The sequence below is a fragment of the Protopterus annectens genome, chromosome 3.part1 (genome assembly GCF_019279795.1).
Source record: "Protopterus annectens isolate FY-2018-M chromosome 3.part1, PAN1.0, whole genome shotgun sequence".
In the NCBI taxonomy this organism is placed as follows: Eukaryota; Metazoa; Chordata; order Ceratodontiformes; family Protopteridae; genus Protopterus; species Protopterus annectens.
The window spans coordinates 1,114,305,197-1,114,324,135 of NC_056732.1; the positions used below are offsets into that span (position 1 = coordinate 1,114,305,197).

The 18,939-nt window shown below is 41.8% G+C and overlaps 1 protein-coding gene across 1 annotated transcript in view; it reads left to right on the plus strand.

Moving 5' to 3' along the window:
- Positions 1 to 4,759: 4,759 nt before the first annotated feature.
- The window catches only part of LOC122797754 (DENN domain-containing protein 3-like), a 1,015,730-nt gene continuing 1,001,550 nt past the window's right edge, over positions 4,760 to 18,939 (plus strand). Inside the window, exon 1 of the mRNA XM_044066279.1 lies at positions 4,760 to 4,975. The gene's annotated coding sequence lies outside the window, so the exon portion shown is untranslated. The remainder of the gene's footprint in view (positions 4,976 to 18,939) is intronic.

Genomic DNA, 18,939 nt, shown 5'->3' on the forward strand with positions numbered 1-18,939 from the left:
TGCAACTTTATTTTTTCTATGGTTGACCTGTTGAGACTACTAGCATATTCTGAATGTTTTAAACTAAAGCAATATTTATTATTATTAATTTCTCAGACATGCTCCTACAGCCTGACCTTAACATTTATAGTTGTTTCTCATATATAAAATTAGTTGCAGGAACTTGAAATGCAGACAACAGAGGCATATGCCCTAACATGCATAGCACCCTGTTTTTCCATATTTTAACATAAATATTCTTGAAAGCTTTGCTAGGAAATCCATAAACATTACAGTTGCCACAGGGCTATCCTGTGGTGAATACTCAGCCAATTTACTTTTGGCTTACTTTTAGGCATAACACAATAACTGTGCACTGCTTGGTCAATAATGCTGTTGGCACTCCTATATGATATGGCAGGGCAGTCACAGCTTATGAGAAAAACACTCAAGTCTTAAGAGAAATAGCTAGTCAAGTTTCAACAGCTGCACAAAAACTTTCTGACAGCACATAATACTCTATTATGAAATGCAATTTCTTTACCCCTTATTTGTCTAGGGTTTTCTTTTCACGTTTTCATACTCAGAGTATAAAGCGCCTCTTCCTGGGCTTGCTAGAGCTCTACAATTCCATGTGCAAATCACCGACTTCAAAACCTTACTAAGTACTACAACATATCTGACTTTCTTAATAAACTCAGAGATCATCCCTGCTACTAAACAGTCTTTTGACATGCAACAATTCAAGCACAGCAGTGAGGCTTTTAAATGCCGGGCATGGTTACTCTTACCATGGATAAAACAATGTGGTATAATTTTGATGCAATACTGTATGTATTTGTTTATTCATTTCTCCCTTTGATTCCAAATTAAGATATTTTGTTTTACTCCACTGATGGCCACATTTAAAGCAAAATCTATTGGTAATGTATGCTACACATTCCTGAATTTTACAGGTTCCCCTCTCCCTTGCACACAAAAATAAGGACAACTGTAAATCTGTAATTTGATGATCTTTGAAGCCCATGTGATTTTAGGAATTTTTCTTTTCTAAAAAGGCTCTGGATGTCAAAGTGATAAGAAGTGACTGAATAAAAGTTGGTTTTGAAGCCTTTGTGTCATTTATTACCTATTAAATAAGTACTTGTCACATATAGCATGATGGTGATGGACACGGCCTAGAACCCTGCCTGATGGCCCCCATCTCCAGCCACCAAAACGTGCAGGAAATTTCCTATAATGCAACATATACTAAAACATGTAATGTAACACAACAGGTGCTCATTCCGCACAAGGATAATTTTCATTACCTAAATATGGCAGGAGGGCACTGTAATACAGTCCTAAAATCTACAGAAAAATCATCGCACAGTAGCAGGACATCTAGGCACAATCTTTTAGACTAGTTGCATAAGCAACAGAGAGGCAGGGTGAAGACTTGAGTGAGAAACATTCAAAAGTACCACAGCAGAGGCAGAGGCAAACACAGTACACTGCAGCACTGCCAAAGAGACAGTATCTGTTCCACTACTACGGGACATGAAATAGAGACAAAATAAAGTGATGCTTTTATTACTAGATGCAGGCTATTCATGGCAGTGCATAGCCTGTCCATGCTATACATCAGACATCACCATACCTGCACATGGGGTGTAGGTAGTGTACTGTCTTCATCATTTGCAGAGGTACTGGGGACAGAATGACAAATGACTGTAACATTATGAGATGAGGTGGGATCATGGAAGATATTCATAGTAGCCACATACTATGGAAGGTTGTGGGGAGTTAAGAGAATCACATCTTTCACAAGTGGGGGGCCAACCTGCCAAGATGTGACTGTTGGTGTTGGCTACTGTGTTGGTTTGTGGTGTAGCGTTTTGATGTGGTCTGTGTCAGGGAAGGGGTACAACTATAGGACTGTGAGTATTCACACTGATGGAATATACTGTGTGCTGGGGGTGGTATGTTGTGTGCCCACAGGCAACAGAGAATGAGAACAACTACAAAAAACAACTAACTTGCACATGTACACTAAAGAGGCATCCCATATGCTATACCAGGTAAGCGCCATTAGCCACAACCAGGCCAGTGCTCATGAATGGATGCAGAAGACTGTGCCTACAGGCTGCAGTGATACTATCTCTACAAATATCTGTGTAGTCTGGTTCGGGAAAGTTCATCTCTGACCTCTCTGCATTCTGATCCACCAGGGGCACATAAAGAAGAAGCTTATGGAGGCAGATTAGAAAGCAGTTACAAGGCCTCTCTTGAAAAAATTGGTGGAAGCAGTATTTGCCACCAATGACGTCAGCAGTGTTGTCTGCTCCTTGTCTGTATACTCGCTGTTACCATGCACTTCTTGCATGTTGTCCTGTATTGAGATTTCTTTATTCTACAGTAATGGCAGGAGTTGCACTAAGTGACACTGATGCCATATACCATGTTATTAAAGACCAGTTAACTAAACAGTATGCTAGTGAAGCCACTTATTGCCTTTGTTTCTGAATCGCTGCTATAGAACATTATTGTGTAACACATGCGCTTGCAGTAGCTGAGCACATCTCAGTGGCCAAGCAGTATTTGACTAGTATGCTTGTGCGGATGGCATGTGTATTCCCAGAGTGCCATGATACAGTGCTAAACCAATTCCTAGTACTGTAGTACTTGTGTGGTGTGCCACTACTGTGCATAACGTGCAATGCGCAAATGTGCATCTGGGCACAATGGACTGCCATTTTGCAACTCAAGAAGACCTGAGTGAGTGGCCTTGGCTACCTTAGGCAGTGTGAAATGCAGAGCTCAAGCATGGTGCATCTGTGAGAGCAAGCTTTTCTTGTACTTGTACAGGAAGTTTCAGAAGCACTTGCTAGGGCAGTATAATGGGACCATGCAGAAGATGGCCACCTGGTATGTGTCTGTCAGGATAATGAAAGATGTTACTGGCATGCATGTTCTGATGAGTAGTGCCAGCATCTCTACAGTGATCAGAGGTGGAATCACTCCAACCTACTTTGACAGCAGAAGGCAGAGGTTATGGGGGGCCAAACAGACAGGTACTGTAAGCAATTATTTATAGTACCAGTGTCTTCTGGTATATATTTTGTTTTACGTGTAGACTTAGTGCACACTATGTTCTTCTGTGGTAGGAGAGCATAAACGTAACGTGGTTGGAGCTTGCAGAAGTAACAAATGACTCTTGCAACAACAAAATGTCTAGGACATCTGTGCCAGTCAACTGTACAACTGCAGTTGTGTTGCTTCCATATGTCTTTAATCTGTTTTCACTTTGGTTATCTTTCTGCAGGTCCTCTTGTGGTGAAGGAGGAAGTGAGGCCATGTTCACCTTGGTCAACACCAGCTGAATCACCTAGTGATGGACCATTCAGCCACCAGGACTGTCTTTCATCACAGGGACAATGACTCCTTTGCTGGGGGAGAAGTGGAAGGTTCAGCAGTGTCCTCTGTGGCTACTTCTCATGGGGAGGGGGGTAAAGCACCTCTCCTAAGAGTTGTGGGGGTAAAGCATCTCTTCTAAGAGTTTTTTGTAGGGGGTCTGCCTTGATCTCCCAGCATCATTTAGAGGCTGCTGGTGGCTGAAATGTGGGCAACAACTGAATGCCTGCCTAAACAATATGGAATGCTTTCTGGTGTAGCTTATGGAGTTGCTTAACTGGTGGCATCGACCCATCAGAACACAGGGAGAGTAACTGGCCCTTATATTAGTCAACAAACTGAGTGAAGCTCGGGTTTTGTTGCCCCCTGGGTTGCCCTAGCATCCAGCCATGCCAGTGTTTTCACTCCCTTATATGCCTGCCTCTATCTAAGTCTGTGTTTTGTTTTTGTCTGCCTGCCTGCAGCCTGTATTTTTTTCTGTATCACATCCACAGCTTCCCATCATTACCTTCCACACCTACCTTTGTTTTGTGTGTTAGAATAGACTCTTTCCCTTAAAAAATGCCTTACCTTCCCCCACCTTTCACACACCTGCCACACATTATTATTAACCTTGTGCATTTCCTTCTGCTTGCTGCTCTCCCCTTTCCCACTATTCTGCCTCCCCCTTTTCCTCTCTATTTACATGCTGAACATGGTTGCCAACCAGCTGTTCACACCCAAAGTGGTCTGTCTGACTGCTACTCTGCTGCCCTTCTTGTGGCAGACAAGCACAACGTACAGCTGTGCCACACTGCGCACAAACCACCTGCAGCAGTCATGCTAACCTGCCTTCCTTGTGACATTCAGTCACATGCCTGAATGAAGTGCTCCTGCAGCCAATGAGCAGCCTAGTGCTGCTTCTTCCATTAGCACATTGCTTCTCTTTGCTTATGCAGGCCTTGTGATGCTGTTTAGTACCTACTATAAATGTCTTGAGTAGCTATCTGGGTCTTTATGCAGCAATCCCTTTTAAAAGTTAGCACTGTGCTAGTGCAGAGTTAATGTCTATAAATCCCAGTCTATGTTTTATTTGTGGTACACTTCACCATGCAAAAGTGCCTTCGTTAAGCATGCCTCATCATAAGGACTATTTTTTTCCTTCTGTTACAGACATTTTTTCCATAAAATATGTCTTTCCTTGCTTAATGTGAATGTATTTGTAGTACACTATTGCAAATATGCAGGTAGAAGCTGCCTGCTGCACGTCATCAAGGTTAATTTGTATTCCTAGGGGAGACAATCTCCTGTGCATCGTTAGCACTCCTGTTTCAGTCACTTACATTTTCCTTGATTAAACTCCCAACGTCAGCCGTACTGTTAAGTTGTTCCTCTTGTGTTTGCAGTATTTAGGCTGACAGCAGCTGCTGTATTGCCTTGATTGGAATTTCCCTCTGATTTGCACACCACTTTTATTATTTTGGCTGACACACGTAGTAGCTGTTTGTTTATATTTTAATCCTTTTACTACAGGTGCAGTTATCACCAGCTGACAAAGCCAGAACACTAGGCGCTGAGATTACATGGATTTCTTGTGCTGTTTCCTAATCATTATAACTGTTATGTAAGTATATACTTGAGTATGTATGTTTTTATTTGTTTACTTATACTTTCCATGATCCCAAAGGACCTTTTTCAGGTTCAGCCTTGGATTACAGAGAGTAAGCATACATAAGTTAGCAATATGCACATAACACAACATTTTAAGTAAGCTGTAGCAATACAATTCAGTTTAATAATAAGTAAGTTAATTAACAACCTATAAATAATAAAATGATTTTAACATTTAAACTGTTGAATGAGAAAGCAACTTCTTAATTTAAAATATACACAGAATTCACAGGCTATGGAAGGATTAGGAATTTAGCGCACAGAACTTCAGAGAAGAGGAAAGCTGTGGAGAGGAGGGGGAAAAGTATACAGTGAAGTTTTGTTAGCTATTAAAGAAAAACACTTCTGCATCCTCAGAATACTTTAAGGATAAATATTTTATTAGTACATTCAATGAGCTAATGAAATATTCAGGACTGATACTGAATCATGAAGAAAGGAGAGGTAGAACTGGGTACAGCTAAATGTTGTTAGTGCAATAGTGATATTACTAACTTCTGCACCTGTTAATATCACCCAGGGGTATCATACGTACAGTGTAAATAAAGAACATGTCTTAGAACTGCAATTTTTGATTCTCCACAGTTCAGACAGTAAACTGATGGAGAATTAATATCAAAAACAATCTTCTCAGAGTGTCTGGAGAAAAAGGAAACAGACCACACTTTTGATTTATTTTACTTTTATTATTAACTGCATAGTTGTGCTGAATTAAGTACATTTTTCAGCCAAAAGACATAAAGCAGTGACATTTACAAGATTTGTTAATGTAGCAAGGTTGCACATTACTGTGTTTACATAGATTTTAAATAAGACAAAAACTTACAATGCACAGTATATTTTAACAAGGACAGCATTTTTACAGATGCAGATGGTTAAGCTGCTGAATGTGGAGTTACACAAGCTATAAAATGTTTGATACAGCAGCATAAACAGTTTGGGTGTATGCAGGTTGCTTCTCATAGGGTTTTTTAATAATTCCTTGATCGTCAATTTAATCAAATTACAGGCAGTGCTATATTACAGCTTTCAAATATATTAAAAGATATTATAAAGACAAGTTGTGTTATATTATCCCCACAGAACAGTAGTTAACGTCAACCCATACCGTAGACTTTGATGTAAGCCAGAAGTTGTTTCATCCTCACCAACACACTTGAGATTTAATTTAACACTAATATGTATACATTTTCCTTCATGCTCCAGCATCATCCATTATATGTTTGAACAAAATATGTACATTATATGCAAGTAGCATATTAACATCAATATACAAACAGCCAGTTCCCATATTACAATACTCTTTCTCATACACCACATGGAAGCATGTTACCATGATATATTCACTTCTCACCCTTATGACCACCCAACAGTCCTGTAACAATATACCCTGACTGCTTATGATATTAAACAATCATTCTGAACCTATGATCCCCCTTCCCAGTTCTATACTTCACGTAACTATTTCTTTCTCATCTAGTAACTGCATCCACAGGTCCCACTTTCTCGCACACATCTGCAATTTATCCCCTGGCCATATTATTTCTTTCTTCTCTGCCAGTTCTGTGACCAACTCCTTAACCTCTCAAAAAGAGGGAAGGTCCCTCTTTGTCCACTTCTTAGTTATGGCTTTTTATCATTAGCAAACGTATCCACATTAAACTTTAAATTTCAATTGCATATCCTTTGACCAACCCAAGAAAGACATTTGCTTTGACAAAACCTTATTAGTGAATTTCATTCAAACAGCTTGTCTACCTGTCAAAACACCAAAACATATGTGCCCAGGTACCTTGTTTCTCTTCATTAAATTTCCAGCATCTCCCTTCTGTGCCAGGAAACATTCTACCACTTGTAAAAGGCATATAAAAATACCCACACTTGCATTTTCAGTCAAAATTCTGAAACACCCTGATTCTGTAGCATGCTTCAAGATCGAACTGATGTGACATCACTCTTGCTCAGAAATACCCATACCTAGCTCACTAACTCATGGCACTTTTATCTTTTTGATTATACCCTCTTTCATGCTTCTCAATACATGGTATGCTTTAGATAACACTGTCCTCCTTGTCCACTCTGTCTCTCTGTATTCCATCACAGCGCTAATCAGATCTGGAACCTGATCTTCCTTAGCTCTCCCCCATATCAGTCCTTTAAACATCAGCACCACTCCCATACAATCCCACTTTAAAACACTCCTCCATCTGAACTCCTCCTTCACCTCTACTCATGAAATGACTATCACCTGCTATCACCTGTGTCCAATACTTAACCCCTGACTGCTTCCTTCTCCATCTCAAGAGCAAATTCTACATTTTGCCATCATTTTTCAGTTCCCCACTCTCCCACCTTTCCACTCCCAAACACACCCACCATCATCTGCTGGGGCTCATGCAGTATACTGGGACTTCCCGACTCCTTCCAGGTGATTCCAGTAACACTTCCACTAAGTCTGTCCCTTAAGCCATCACATACCTCCCAAATCATCTTCTTCCATTCAGGTTCATACTCCAGTTGGAGACCCTTAAGACCAGCAATAACTGACATGCTAGCAAATGTGCTTTGATGTCTGGAACTCCCAACCCCCCTCCCTTTGGCATTATCATGAACTCCCAAACCACTCTAGGCTTCTTATTACCCCCACAAAAATTGTGCCATCTCTTGCTTCACCTTCTTCAAGTCTGCTATGTGTGGCTGCCACCAAAAAACGTGCCCTGGATATAAAAAAAGATCTGTGGTAGTATAAACAATTGCAGTATCTGGACCCTTTTCTCCAGTTTCAGCAGACTCACCTTCCAGACCCTCAGCATAACCTCTATTTTATCCAGTACCTTCACTTAAGTCATGTCAAATGTCTCCTGAATGCTTCTCCCAACCAGATTCCAAAATATTTAATAGCTTACATTGGTAATCATTCTTTTTCCTTAATCTCCACACTGGGGTAAAATTAACCAACACCTGCAATTTCTCCTGACTTGTTTTATAGCTGGTTCATCTAATAATACTCCAGAGAATCTCTCCTAAAACAGGTACATCTTACTGTAGATGCAAGACCGTAATCAAGACATCGTTTGCAAATACTATAATTTTTCAACAGTCACGAGACATACATCAGAATGCCATCCATACCTGGTGTTTTACCTTTGGCCATTCTTTTCCAAACTTCTTCCTCATCACCTTCCTTGCTATCCTCTCTTTCTCCTTCTTCAATAACCTTGGTAAGTCTATTATCCTTTCACCAGTCTCATTCCATCTCCTGCTCCTCTCCCAGACACTGCTCCTTTTGAGCACAGTCTCTTATAAGAGTTTCTACATACCTCCAATACATCTGGCAGTCATCAATTAATTTTCATTGTCTTCTCCTATCAATTTAAAAACTCCAGACTACACCTCACGTTATTATAATTTACACCTATGCCCTAAATAATTTTGGTGTATTGCTAAAGTACATCTGCTCCATATTTACTCTCTTTAGGATGAACCTTCTATCTAACCCCACATTTAAAATTCACTTACCCTCTCTCTCTCTCTTCTGCTCCATCAACCCACCTCCTTCACACTGTAATGCTTCCATCTACTGCAGCATCAGCAGCACTGTCCTGAATGTAGCCTGCCTAGTCTTTTTCCTTTGTATACTGCTCCACCCTTACTCTTAGTCTCACTTCACATCTGTCCCAGCTCTCCCCATTCCAGTGCACTTCACTCTGTAAACTCTTCTATCCTCTCTACTACCCACTGCTGCTACTTGTTATTCTCTACCCAAAAAACCTACATAACAGCTTTATACCCCCACAGGTAATCATAATCTTCCCTGAACATCCATAATGGGGTGAAGTTAACTGAAAACACCTGCGAGTTCTCCTGATTTATTTTACAGTCTGTTCTTTAAACAAAACCCCTGGGAATCTCCCATAAAACGGGTACATCTTACGGGTCTATGTCAGAACACGAACTTTCAAAATTTCGAGTGTTCTAATATTGAACCCTATTAATCTAAAATTTAAAAAATCAAACATACAGAACAGCGAATGTTTTCCTAGGACAAAAAATTTGCTGTTCCAAAACAAATACACACAACACAAGCGCACCAAACAAACAGCAATCCACACACATACACCTAAAGTCTTACACCTAACCCTACACTAAACTATACATACACCACTAACTATCCACTTACCTTAACCCAAACCCTAACCCTAAGGTCCGTCACTATCGCACAGTCACCTCACCCGCACCCTAACCCTAACTCACATAACCCGCCCTAACCCTCATGTCCACACAATAGCACACTTACCTGAACCTGACCCGTAACTTTCCACCACAGCACTGAAAATACAGAAGCAACAGAAACGGACAACCAAATTCTTTCCCTAGGAAAAAATTCTGTTTTCTGTTTCTTCGATATTTTCAGCGTTCACTGAAAATGGGTCAACATTTTGAAAGTTTGGTGTTCTAATATAGACTCCATCTTACTACAAATGTGTGAGCATAATCAAAACAATTTGCAAACATTGTAATCTTCCTTTAAGAATGGTCTCAGTAACTCCTCCTGACTCCACATTTTCATCTCAAACCAAACTAATGCATGATCAAATATTACTGGTTCCATATGTACCATTCCTAAATTGACACTCAAGACTTAAGTCCACTCAATCAATCCTGGACCACTCCTGATGTCTCCGGGAATAAGAAGTAAATCCTGCCTCTCCATTCTTATTCACCAGTCAGTCTGATATATCAAATAAATCTGCTAACTCAGTAAATTTTACCAAAATGCTACCCTCCCAAGTTATCTTCCTCGCTTGTGCTCCTCTACTCACATCAGTCCTCCTTGTAGTGATTTTCTAATCCTCCATAACTAAACAGAGTATTTCCTGAAACTGCTCTATTTTCATAATGCCTGCCATGTCTATCTTGGCTATTCTCTTTCGACATCCAAGAAGCATACCTGCACATCAGGATTGCTAAGGAGTCAAGGAAGTTACTGTGCTTTCAGGTAGGAACCATCCAACATCAATGCTGGCACTGGCATTTGGACTCTCAACAGCCCCCAGAGAGTTCAGGAAATGTATGGTAGTAGAAGCAACACAATACAGATTGCAAGCAGTAAAATATAAACATCTTTCCACCCGGATGCCTATCTTCTGGCTGCCATGGCTATAGAAAACATAGTCAGAATCAAGGATTTCTTCTTTTTCTCCAGTATCTCGGAATCAAATTAAACTTTGAAAAGTCCCTGATGGTGCAAATCCATTGCCAAAATTCATAGGCTGTATGCTGAACACCAGAACTTGTGTATCCTATCTCTCATAAGATAGAATCACACTCATCCTATAGGCTTTCTCAGACATCTTTTAGTCTGCTCAGATGATGATGATGATGGCTGTGTTTCTCAAGCTACTGGGGCTAATTGTAGCTGCAGTATTTCTGATTCACCATGCAAGGTTCCATATGCGGGTCTAATGCTGGATGCTGTTAATTCAGTTGAACCAAACATCAGGCCCACACTTGGTTACAGTCAGGAAATCAAAGTCATGCTGAACTCATGTTGCTTAGTGGCTGTTTTAGTTCAGCCTTTCTTCAGGTAACCCCTTCCACCATCCTGAATCCTGCGCAATGGTTATCTTGGATGCTGTGTCCTTTGACAGGAGTCAGGTATTTTTATGGTCAGATGGTCCAAGGTGTTTGGTCACAAAGGTCAGTTTGCACATCAATATCCTCAAAGTAAGGGCTGTCCTTCTCATATTGTAGATATTCCAGGATTCCCTTCCTGATGAAATGATAGCCATACTGTGACAGTATGGTAGTAATGTGATATATCAACAAGCAGGGTGATACCCTTTCTTATCCTTCATTTCAAAAAACTAATAGGCTGTGGCTGTGGGTTGTGTTTTTCGTTGAATTTTTCATGTGCTGGGGGAAGCCAGTATTTTAATGGGCCATCTCAACAGATGTCTGCTGACACCTCACATATGGTACCTCTGCCGATCAGTGGTGAGCTTTCTGTTACAGTAATAGGAGATCTGTTCACCATTCTAAGCAATGCCAAGTGCAGTGACTTCTTTTTCTTGATACCTCCTCCAGGTCAGCATACTATGGATATGGTAGTCCGGGAGTGACTCCTAGGTCTCCTTTATACCTCTATTCTGATTCTCTTGATACTAAAATTCCTAGGGAAAGCACAAACTAAAAAGGCCAAGGTCATTCTCATCACCCCATTTTGACCTCAATAGTTGTGTTTCCTTGCTATGGCTTCATCTCTTGGAGAAATCTCTCATACTGAGACCTTCCAAGAACTTCCTGTCTCATCCTTCTGGCAACTCTTACACAAGCCATCAGGCCCTTTGTCTAACCACATGTTATTTCCACTTTTACTGATGGCCAGTGACCATTGGTTCCCCAATTGAGTCATCCTTCATGTTTTCTCTCTCCAAAATCTGAACATCAAGAAAATGTACAAAGAGAAGACATGTTCTCCAGTGTGGCTGCTGGAGAAAGATGTGGATCCCTTTGCTACTCAAGTCCCTTTGTTGCTGCACAATACCAGTCTCACATAACTCAACCACACCACTGAATCAAACACATAAACACACTAAGACATACTCGGAGGCTCTGAGTAAAAATTTACCTAAACAGCAGAGGCCTCCAAAGCAGACACCCAAGCAACTGCAAACTCAATACACCACACAAACAACACATAAACAACAAAATCAGTGTGCAAAGCAGTCACTGCCCTTAAGGCCAAATACAACACCAAACATACTTGTCATAGGTGACTCCATAGTCAGACACACTGACGTCCCGCTCACCAGACTGAGTAAGGAGAAGGTCACAGTAAGCTGCCTGTCGGGCGCTAGAATCCACCACATAACACAAGCACTCAGGTCTCTCAACAGCAGGTACAAGTACGACTCAGTCATTGTCCACGCTGGTGTCAACGACCTGAGACGTACCTCCTTGGACTACATGAAAAGAGACATTGAGGAGCTCTCTGATTATGCAGCCCAGGCAGGTATGACCCTGACCTTGAGCAGTATCCTACCTTCACCTAGAATGATGCCACAATACAGTGATAAGATGATCAGCTTTAATAATTGGCTTAAATTCTGGTGTCATTCAAAGGGGATCAATGTCTGTCTGCCTGGGATGACATGCTGGACAAGCCACACTGCTTCGCAAGGGACGGCTTGCACCTGTCACCCCTAGGCTTCCGGATATTGGCAAAGGCTCTTGCCACCCCATAGTGCCTTTTTAGGAGGCTCAAATTCTAAACCTACCACCCTAGAACACAAAAAGTAAAAAACTAAGGGTAATGCTGCTCAATGCCAGAAGTCTCAATCTCAAGATGCACTTTTCGAGGCCCTTCTCAGTATGGAGAACATCGATGTCTGTGCTGTGACAGAAACCTGGTTCAAGGCTCCTGAGAGCACCCCAGCACTAGCAGGTTTCACCTCATATCATGCGTTCCGCCCCAAAATCCGGACAACACCAAGAAAGGAGGGGGGGTGTCCATATTCATAAAGGACACCCACACCTCAAGGTTGGTGGCAACGCATGATGCATCGGAGACCATCCAGGTGCAATTAACCATAGGCAAGACTGCTCTGCAATTTGTAGCATGTTACAGGCCACCCTCTCAAACTCAGGAACCTCACATGGCCTTCCTGAAAACAATGGAGGGGATAAATGTATCTCCAAACACTATCATACTAGGTGACTTCAGCTACCCTAATATAGACTGGGAACACTACTCAAGCCCAAACACTCTAGCCCAAAGGTTCCTGGAGTTCATAAACTCAAATGCCATGGAACAACTAGTCACCATCCCCACAAGAGGAGAAAACATACTTGATCTCATCATCACGAACATGGGATCACAATGTTCAACACCGGAAGTATACCCCTCACTGGTGAGATCAGATCATAAACTAATCTCGCTGGAGGTCCTCATTCCGCCCCCACCTGAAATAAAAAAGACCACAGTGAAAAACTTCTCAAAAGCCGACTTCACACTTCTAAAAACTAGTGTGGTCTCCTTTAAGGCCCCTGAGCCAGTGGTAAACATTACTCAAACCGCTGAATCACTTACAAATGCCTTCTACCAGCACCTACAGGACTGCATGGATCAGGCAATCCCAAACAAAACTAAGACTCTTTGTACCAAAGGCAAGCGTCCAGTCTGGTGGACCCCAGCCATAAACAAGCTCTACAACAAAAGGAGGAAGCTACTACAAGATAGAGCAAAATCCTTGAAAGGTAAGACACCTTTGATCATTATAAGTAAAAAACTAAGAGCTCTCATAAAATCATCCAAGGCAAATTTTGAGAGAAAAATCGCCAAGGACTCAAAAGACAATCATAAGGCCTTCTTTAGCTATGTTAGAAACCTAGGAGGAAACTCCCAGATATGCTCAGAATTAGTTCAAAATGATGTGAAGATTACTGAACCTACACACATTGCCAACATACTGGCTGACAGGTTCAGTGCAAACTTCTCCCCTCCCCCCCAAAAGGAGAGATATCTATACCAGAGGATTGTAGCCCCCCAAACATCTCCAATGCCCAGGTGAGAACTGCTCTCTCCTAAGCAAAAAACACAGCATCCATGGGACCGGATGGTGTCTCCGGCTGTGTGCTCCACGAACTCAATGAGGAATTAAACCCGCAGTTAGGACAGCTGTTTAATCTTAGCCTCACCTCAGGATACGTACCCAAGGAGTGGCGCACGGCGACTGTGGTCCCACTTCACAAGGGCGGTGCCTCCACCGACCCTGGAAATTACCGTCCCATTAGCTTGACAAGCCTTATCTGCAAAGCCATGGAGAGGATCATAATGGAACTCATAAATAAAGACATAGGGAACTTGCAGACTTTGGATCCAACCCATTTTGGCTTTGTCAAAGGCAGATCATGCCTTTTAAACTTGGTTGACTTTTTCGAGACAGTCACCAAGGCCATTGATGAGGGAAAGGCAGTCCATACAGCCTACCTTGACCTGGCAAAGGCCTTCGACACAATACCCCACTCAGGTATCATCGAAAAACTCATCAGCTTGAATGTAAACCCATACATCACAAGATGGGTTGCAAACTGGCTAAGTGACAGAACCCACAGGGTCAGAGTTGCTGGAGCCATGTCAGACTCAAAGCCTGTCACAAGTGGTGTCCCACAGGGCTCAGTCCTGGGTCCACTCTTGTTCGGCATCTACTTTTCTGAAGTACAATACAAGTAAAGTTTGCAGATGACTGCAAACTGGGCGCCATAGTCGAAAACACATCTGACACAGATATCCTTCAGAAGGGCCTCACAAAAATGGATAACTGGTGCCAGATCCATGGCCTAAAGTTAAATGCCAAGAAATGCATAGTCATACCCTTCGGGAAAAACAAGGTTACCCCTAGCTACCATATAGGTGGCAATCCACTGAGCACAGAAGAAGTCATCAGGGATCTGGGGACCCAGGTTGACAGTAGCCTTTCGTTTGATACTCATGTTGCTAAAGTAGTTAGGAAAACCTTCTACATTGCCCACCTGATCATGAAGGGATTCACATCTAGATCAAGGGAGGTCATCGTCCCCCTGTACTCATCACTCATTAGACCTATGATTGAGTGCAATGCCCCATTCGGAATGTATCTGACCCGACACCTGCAGCAGCTGGAAAGGCCCCAAAAGTTCCTCACCAAAAGGATAAAGGGTCTCAAAATATGTCTTATGCTGCCCGACTGAAAGAACTCCAGCTCTATTCAGTCTCATACCGCTTGCTCAGAGGTGACCTGTGCCTGACATATAAGGCCATGTCAAACCCAGATTTGATGAATATGCTCCACCTCAAAAAATCTAGATCCCTCAGAACCACAAGGGCGGGAGACTTAAACCTTGACACGGTTATAAATAGAACGTGCTGGAGGGACAGATTCATCACCCAGAGACTCCCTATGCTGTGGAACAAAATCCCGGTACATGTGAGGCAGAGCACCTCGCTGGCCTTGTTCAAGAGGAATCTTGACCAATGGATGGGGGATCGCAGATATACCCCAGGGATTACTTCAGTGTCACTGCTTGACAGAGGCACAGCAAAATAATAGGCATAGTTTTATTCAAACTAAAGGGGTGGCGAAAGCCAAATAACTATGGGCTAGGCTTATAAATGCCCTTGGGCAGATAGCCTAGTATGAACCTATGAACCTATGAACTATCTAGCTAACACACTTGAAACTTGGCTAAGTTTTTCTTCTGTTAATGTTCATCTTGCAACAATATTTAGTTTCCATTTAACAGATAAGAACACTGTTAGCATCATTAAAATTTTGTAAAACATTCTTGAGGGAATTTTTCCTTAAAACTTCATTGGTGTATGCTAGACTAATGATCACTTGGGACTTTACATGCCTAGTCAATTACCCCAATTGTATTCTGCAAATTTATGTGCCTTAGAGGTTATTTTAAGTTGTATATATAAGCTAGAGCAAGATTTAGCGGCTACCTCTATCCATTACAGATATAGGTGGTAGACCCGGGATGTAGTTCCAATTTCCCATCCAATGGCCCAGGTCTCTTTTGAATAGAGTTAGGGAAGGCTCTGCTTTACATAGATGGAAAACCTGTTCTAGAAAACGAGGATTTGCTGAAAAACATACCTTTCCCCCTCCAGTGTGTCCTATTTAAGTCACAAGCAAAGTTTAAATCCATAGAAGAAGTAATTCTGATGTTCTTTGTTTTGCGGATATGCATAAGGTCCATCAGAGTGGGATCCAAAGACACCTTGTATGCCAGGCATAGATCACCTCTTAACAGTCTGTAGGAAACAGACTGTCTGTCAAGAGGTAATCTAAACAGTCTTTAGGAAACCGAGTACCGAGACAGGGCTTTGAGGTGATCTGCACAGGACATGCTACTTATGCTCTGTATTCTTTTTTATGAGGAACTTCTGTGGACATTCCATTTGTTGCATGTACCTAAGTCAAATACTTATCGAAGAGGATGTTGCACTCAATGATGAACCTGAGAAGGGCTAAATACAGTGTAACGGTGATGTCCTTGGACCTAAATGTCATGCCCTTGCTTATAAGTTGAGAAACATAGAATGATTTCCTCACTACCTTACGTATATGTTGGTCAAAAGCCAGGTTACTATCTACATACATAAACAAATCTCTGACTACTGGTTCTAGTCTTAGGAGTGTGTTATTGATGAGGTAATTTCCTAGGGTGGGTGATTTACCAGAAGCTAGCAATAAGTTTTAAGTTGTGGCTTTGGCACCAATTATTTGTCTTGTGTTACTCCATTGTGTAGGATGTTAGCATCTAGGAGGGGTGGATTCCATGACTGCTGCTAGTATGCAATCATCTGGAATGTTGGTCAGCCAGAGGCCCCTTACACTAGCCTTGACTTCTCAGAAGTAGATGCCAAAAAAGATCGGAGCCACACAATGCCCTGAGGGACTCCACTAGTGATGGATCTGTTTGTAGAGGTGGTCTCCCCATTCTAATTTCCTGGGTCCTATCTCAGAGCTAAATGGCTATCCAGCAAATGACATAGCTATTTCTGCCTATATCCACAAGTATGTTGACAATGCTCCAGTGGGGTGCTGTATTAAATGCCTTAGCCAGGTCAAGGTAGGCAATATGCACCATATTACCCTCGTCAATTGCCTTGGTGACCTTCTCAAAGAAGCCTACCAGGTTGAGTAGGCATCATCTGCCATGATGAAATCAAACTGGGTTGGAGCCAGCATTTAAAGTTTTTCTATATCTTTATTAATAAATTCCATGATAACACTTTGCATGGCTTTGCATTTGAGACTAGGCAGACTTATGGGTCTGTAGTTCATGGAGTCAGTTGATGGCCTACAATTGTGCAAATGGATGACTATTGCAGCTTTTATTCTGTGTGGCAGAAAGCCGGACTGGAGGCTGTGGTTAAATAGGGATTCCAGTGCTACTGACAGATCATGTTCAGCCTATTTAGGAGGCATCCTGGGATATTATTGGGGCCCCATTAATGTAGTATCATTGGCCTTAAAGAGAGCATTAAGGACCTGCTTTCTAGCTTTCTACTGACTGTTGTGTGTGAGATGTGGTTGTTTCATGGGATTTCCTGGGGGACGGCCAGGGTAGAGAGGGGGTAAAACTGGACTGGAATTTGTTGACTAGCAGATCTGGTATATCTTTAGTGGCATCTCCTGGGAGGGGGGGGCGGCTGGGAAGAGAGGGGGTAAAATCTGGACTAGAATTTGTCAGCTAGCAGATATGTTATATCTTCCAGCTCCATGTAGGTAGCTCCATTTACAACCAGTTCTGCACACTGCTTTGTGAAGCCATCAAGGTTTTTAACATAGCTAAAGAAAGCCTTGTGGTTGTCCTTTGCCTGTTAACTATCTTTACTTCAAATCTGGCTTTAGTAGACTTAATTTGCCTTCAGTTATTTGTTTAGACTGATGAGAGTGTTTTTATCATGCTGAACACAGCACTTCTTATTCTTGACTATGACTTTTTTTTATTTTGCAGTACAACCTATTTATTTTTGGATTCCACCAGGGTGGTTTGCTTTCTGAGTTAGTTCTGGGCTTACTTCTGGTAGGCACAGCTGTCTCTATGCATTTACTGACATGACTGTACATGACTTCTGTGAGAAATTCTGCATAGGTAGCTGTGTTATCAGAGTTGGAGGAGGCTTGAAATTTTGACAGGTTGTCACTTGTTAATAAGAAGTTTGCTTTAGAAGAGCTCTTAATGGTACAGGGTTAGCCAGGGTCACAGAACTTATTTTTATTATGAAGGAAACAGTTTTGCAGTCTGACCTTACCAAGGAAGACACTATACTGGGAGGATATAGCGATTTGGCTGATTCTGGCCCCTGACAGACAACTGACCATGATTTTCTCCTTATTCAGCCAGGTGAAGGGGACATATGTACATCTATCAATGGAGTCTATTATGGTTAAAATATTGGGTAGTGTGTGTTAGCTTGCCTTATGGGCTTTGCAGCTGCGGCTCCAAGGGTTGTGTCTGTATGTGTTGTATTGGATGATGTTTTGGTGGTGTGCTTTTAGGGTTGCTGAGGATTCTTTTTGTAGGATGAATATATAGGAGGTCTTTGGGGTTTGGGAAGGTTGATTTTAAGTTGCTCAGCATATGCTGGTCTATGTGGTGGGCCAATACAATGTGCGGTGAGTGTAATGCTTATGCTACCAACAACCTGACTGTTAGTTTGAGTGCATTTGTGATAAAGTCTTGCCTCCAGTGACATTGTGTAATTACATCTCTCACATACTGTATCCATTTTTATAAGTATTAGTTGGTTGTCATTAAGCATAAGACCATTCTTACATTGTCTCGGGATGCCCATATCTACCAAGCTGGTGGTGGAGAAATTGAGAAACTGCCCATCCATGGTGTCATGAATCTTTTATATGAACTACAAAGGGGTACTACAGAAGACTAACATAGGCACTGAGAAAGTAGAAACTACAACTAGGCTATGTATGACTGTATGACTGAATTGATATGGCAGTGCTCCCAGTGCAAATACATTTTTCTTTGTACAGCTGAGCACTGGGTAAAGTTACAGAGGAAGTTTATATGGAAATTTTAATTTCTAATTATCTGCTTCTATACAAGGCACTGCTAAATGCCACTGCAAAACAAGTAGCGGAATTTATAGACTCAAGGAAAAGTGACTAAACCAACTAAAAAAACCCTTTTGGCCAATGAAATGATCTCACCTTAAGCCTCTCTGTGTGTTTCCCAAACTCAGACACCAAACTATCATTCTACTGCCACTAGAATTGCACTCCCAGTCTTTGTTATGTAAAAGACGCACTATAGTTAGCTAAAAGTGAAAAGGTACCAGAAACAAACCAAACAACTAGCTACAAGTAATTACAAGGTGATTCTAAGGCAGACAAGCCA